The 5384-nt window shown below is 44.1% G+C and overlaps 1 long non-coding RNA gene across 1 annotated transcript; it reads left to right on the top strand.

Annotated features, from left to right (window-relative positions):
• Positions 1-3696: 3696 nt before the first annotated feature.
• On the top strand, positions 3697-4455 carry LOC118566268. Its single transcript, XR_004932909.1, has 3 exons — positions 3697-3793; positions 3878-4055; positions 4155-4455. It is a non-coding gene; the product is annotated as an uncharacterized LOC118566268 (long non-coding RNA).
• Positions 4456-5384: the final 929 nt, after the last annotated feature.

Below are 5384 nucleotides of genomic sequence, written 5' to 3'. Positions count from 1 at the left end.
AAGATGTCAGATAATTCATGACGGATTGTTTGTTCCTGGACTTGGCTCCTTTTAATTACCGTGAGCAGCGGGCCGCAATCTATTTTTACTTCCCGAATGGAGTAAAAAGTCACATAACCCAAATGAAAAATGACTGCGAGTGTGTGAAGACAGAGCCAACTGAAACACACATAAAATATTAATTCTGTAATGAATAGCAGCATTTATATCCATTCAAAACTGGATTTCACAGCACAGACCCACTCCAACTCACACAAAAATAGACCTGTGGAGGTTAAAGAAGGTACTTAACTAAAGCAGGAGGGTTTACAGTGCAGGCAGTGTCAGGACGTCACCCAGAATCGATTTAAAGAACGGCTTTTTATCTGAAAATGGAGCGTCAGCCATTGTAAATGGGACATTAAAAGGAATCCCACATCAATTTCCCAAACCAAATGCTGCATACCAAGAGTCATTTTGACAAAGTAGCCGTGTGATTATTTTTTTATTTCCATTTGAAAGCAATTAGCTGAAAGGTCCTTCCCCTGAGTTTCTGTGGCAGAACGTGTGGAATGACTCAGGATAATTGCTGTGAAATGAACAGAGCGCCAAGCTGAGAGGAGCGCGGAAAAAACTGCAAGGGTTTCCTCTCCATGGAAACGCCTTCTGCCTTTGTCAGTGCACCAGGAAATTAGGCAGCAAGTGATAACGGGGCTGAATGAGTAACAAATGCAGGGGGGTGAGTGATATTTACTCCATTTCGAGCTATTACAGAAATTGAGTGTTTCCCCACGTCTGACGCTGCGCCGACTGAGAGCTGGATCCAGGAGGAGGAGGAGGAGGAGGAGGAGGAGGAGGGTCATTAAACATGGCAGCCGCCAGTGACGTGAAGCCCAAATGTGCTTGAACAACACGGCGCTCGCACCACCGACGGGCAGGACGGATATAATGAAAGCCGGTGCTGTCAGTGTGCAGCAGCAGCTGATGGTGCTGACGCCTGAGAGGAGGACGAGGTGTTAGACAACTCCGAGACGCTGTTTGCAGCTCATCTCAAGCCTTTGCCACGAGCTGCCTCCTCAGCCTCTGCCCTAATTGCTGCCTTGCTTGGAGGCAGATCTCCCTCGGTATTCCTGCCTGCCTCCGTCACGGTAGCTGCAGAGCAGTCTGATTATTATTGTCATTATTCTCATTAGTAATTAAGCAGTTATTGGCTTCCCCTCTTGCACCGGGTTTGATTGGGCCTTGAGGTCCGGAGAGACGGATCTGGTTTGCACGGCGGTGCGGGTCTGCGAGCCTGATGCACACCGAGGGGCCGGAGAGCGCCGAAGCAGAAGAACTCGACTGATCCCAACTTTTCCTGTCAGTTAGCCAGACAACCCTCAGCTCCCAATGAGAAGCGCGTCTCTCTTTCATGCTGCGTTCCTCGTTGGGAACGCCGACGTGTGCGCCTCCCTTGTGCCGGAGGACATCAGAGAGGCTGAGACGTCGAGAATAAGGAGGAAGAAAGTCATTCTGCAGGCTGCAGCGAGGTCATGTTTTGTATTTTACGTTTAGTTTTAGGCCAACGGAGAATCAATAAGTCCGCTAAAACGCAAGGTTTAAAACCCAGCTTTGGAAATAAGGAAACGTCTTTTCACTGGGATCTTCAAAAAGCTTTTGCAGCTCCAGGTCACTGAGACAGGAAGCTGAATGCTCCTTACAGCAGCCAGCTTTCTGCATTCAGCAAACGTTTAAACCCTAATGTGAGTTCTCTTGAACTGATTTGAGGTTTTACCAAGAAATAAAAACATGTATTAATAAATCTTAATTTATAATGTCATTTTAGTGTTCCCTGAAATTATTTTTAAGCTGACATGTACAGAAATGTTTCACGTCTAAAGCTGTCATCTTCTGTTAACAGAAGATGAAAAGAAAAAAATGCAAAAAACTAAGTACACCCCCAAGATCCCAATAAGTCGGTGGCTTGGGAAGTGTTTTTAGAAGCATAACCTCTCCTTCTCTGAGTGATGTTCAGTTTGGTGACGCTGCTCTTGAGAAACTTTGGTCTTTCATCTGCAAAACAAACCCAAACCATCAGCCCTCCACCACCGTGCCTGACAGGCTGACGGTGGTTTTTATGCTGATAATTTGGGGTTTTGATTCAAACTGGGCTTCTATATTCTTTTATAACCATTTTTTTTTACAACTCTTTTCATTTCTCTGAGCTTCGCGCTCTGACCTTGGGTTGGATCTGCTGGGACGTCCACTCCTGGAAACAAGATGTTCTCCTCTTGGCAACGGTGAACTTAAACCTATGACTCCAAACGTACCATTTTTTATACCGATATTTCTAAAGACCTCCACCTCTTCAACAAAGTCAGCATTTTTCTGATCATACAAATTAATATATTTTACACACCCTTATTAAAAATGCAAAAACATGAGGAAAATTTATTTTTTGGTCTAACATATCAAATATGATAGAAAACTTCACAGCCTGATGTTTTTGCATTATTTATATATTTTTTAAAGCAACCAAAAAGATTTTCTTTTTTTTTTTTTTTACATAAGAAGTTTCCTCATAATTACCTGTATCAGGCTTTTAAGGGTTAAAGTATCTGGAAATAATCTTGTTACCCTTCACAGTTTGATTTGTAGTAACAGTTTCTTCTCCAAAGTCATTGCTGTTGTCTTTCCATCCTGACATGGTGTTAAAATACTGCAATTTTTTGTACATTAACACTTAAAATCCCTTTTTTCTGTCAGACTTCAAAAATGTTTTTGTGGAAAACATGTTAACGTGTTGCCCTATTGAGTTTTAATGTCATTTGAAGATATGAACAGCTTTAAGAAATGTGAAAAAATAATGATAAACCCCAAACAAATGATAATAATAAGAAAAATTATAGTTTAAAACATACTTGCTCTCTCCTTCTGCTTCATGTGCCAACCCGGGTCTTGCTATGAAGCCTTACTGGGGCCCAAGATTGAAATACTCTTTATAATTCTGTTTTTATCTTACATTAACTGGCTTCTGTGTTGGGAGCCCACTAATAAAAAGTGAAATGCAAATGAAAACACAGAGAGAGGGACCAAACACTGTCACCTTTGTTCCTGAATTCACAGGTTTTGAGTCGTGGTCAGGAAATGGTGAGCTGAAAGAGACATTTCTCCAGGCTTGAACATAATTATTATTAATGGTGACTTAATGATGTTCTCTTTGTTTAATGCCCATGATTGGTTTAAATTTGAAGGAGGCGGGACATATTTCTTTATCCTGGAAGACGTCTATGGTGCCAAGCCTAAAACTGAAACAATCACATCTGTATTTTAGGTTTCGTTACTTATTAAATGTTCATTTTGCTTTGATGCAGGTCTAGCAACAGTCTTCCAGTCCGACCTTTGAACCCAGCGAAGACGCCAACCGTTTCATACCTCTGCCACCTTCACATCAGTGGATGTGACACTTTACAGAAGCCCTTTTTTCTTGGAATAAAGTGAAATCATATATGAACAACCTACCTGTCTTACATTTGAAAGAACCTTTCAGAAAAAAAAAATCAACCTAAAGACTGAAACCTTTGGTAATTGTTTGTATTAATGGATGAGAGACCATTTTAAATGCATACAGTATGGAATGCTTTGGGTTTTCTGTTCAGGTACTTGACTTTTTTCTAGTCCAATAGAGCTCTTTGTTTTCTTACCGCTCTTTATTTCTCTTTGTTTCACCTTCAGAGTTTAGTTCTGTCGGCGTATCCGTCAGAAGAGCGACTTCTTTACTAAACTACAGCGGGAAAAGGGGGAATCCTTGTGCTTTGAGCGCCTCGTATTTAAGGTCAGCAAAACGTCCTGCGTTGTGCTCTTATTCCAAAGAGTCTGACGCTCTCAAATAAGCATTTCCTTTCATCCTGCTTCGTAGACGCTCGCACAGATGTACGGAAATGGCTGAAGGACAGGTGAAAATCACAGCAGCGAGAACTTATCACCAAAGGTGACACCGAGAATCAAAGAGGCTCAGACCCGCTGGGTTGCCATGTTTAAGCCTCAGGGATTCCCTCCCTGTGGGACGAGTGGAAGAGGGAGCTGAAAATAATAGTGTGAGTGCAGAAGAGGGAGTTCAGTAATCGCGGCGGAGTGACAAGGACCCAAAAGCAATTCCTGACTGAGCACTAATCCCCACTTTTTGTGGAACGCAGAGAGAGCGAGATAAGCCTGGAGGTTAATGCAGAGGCGTCTCTCCTCCGTCCTCGGCAGTGACAGCCCCTGACAGGCGGACCCCAGCAGCACGCCTTGTTTATGTTAATGTGGGTGGCTGGGGCCAGCTCCCACGCTGCGCCGCGCAGATAGAGACATCAGGGACCCATCGACTGGCGCCGGAGACCTCTGGCTGGGCTGCCAGGATCTCCGTGTTCTTGGGGCCGGGGAGACGGGGAGAGCGCCAGGCGTGAAACTCCCAACTTCAGAGTGTCGACTGCCCGCCTGTGGATTCAGGTCCAAATCCATGGTGCGTGGAGAGTTTTAGGTTGCTTAGCTAGAAATGCAGGAAGCCTGAAAATAAAGCAACTTTAAAGGCATACTATGCAACATTTTTCAGTTAATTAATGTGTTCCATACCGTTTTGGATGATTAAATGAGTCATTTCACGTCGAACAAAGGTTTTCTCGGCCGCCCTGGGTGTCTGTGGGGGAAATACCGTACTTGCAATTGCAAGAGCCCTCGGCCCGCACACACAGAAGTCTCGCTTTACGGCGAGAACTCCATGTGTTTTTGCCCTGCCATTCACTATATGCACGCACGAAAGCAACAACAAAGAACCGCGTGTTAATGTCAAATAAACATGCAAGCATATCGAGTTTTTTTATTATTATTATTATTTATTTAATTTTTTTTATGCTGGCGAGACGCTACAGCGGCGGCCCGCGGCGAGGCGGCGGCGGCGGCGGCTGCGGCTTGGCGAGGCGGTGGCGGTAGCATCTCGCCAACATAAAAAAAAAAAAAAAAAAAAAAAAAAAAAATAATAATAATAATAAAAAACTGAAGCGGCCACGGCCGCTGCGGGAAACCCTGATGTTCATACCTTCACTGTGTTAGTCATTGTTTGTACTGCCGTTTTTTCCACTTTTCGTTGAGTTCGCCTGTCTGCTAAGCTCAAAACAACGCGCCTGGCTTGACGGAGAAACCAGAACAGCTGAGCATCTTTACGACAGTGCACTTTTACTTTCGCCCTCTGGGGGGAGCCTCGCTGGAAAATCAACCCCGGTTGCATAGTATACCTTTAAATAACGACGGGTGTGTGAGCCTGGCCTTTTTTTTTTTTTTTTTTTCAGCTGAGCGTTTGGAAGATCAAAACGTGGAGCAGCTCCAGGATGAAGACGCTGTTCCTGCAGCTCGGCTCTTCTGCAGGAATCACTGAGGATGAACCTTTG

The sequence above is a fragment of the Fundulus heteroclitus genome, chromosome 16 (genome assembly GCF_011125445.2).
Source record: "Fundulus heteroclitus isolate FHET01 chromosome 16, MU-UCD_Fhet_4.1, whole genome shotgun sequence".
In the NCBI taxonomy this organism is placed as follows: domain Eukaryota; kingdom Metazoa; phylum Chordata; class Actinopteri; order Cyprinodontiformes; family Fundulidae; genus Fundulus; species Fundulus heteroclitus.
Note: the sequence above shows the minus strand (reverse complement) of the source record. Positions and strands in the feature narration are given on the sequence as shown.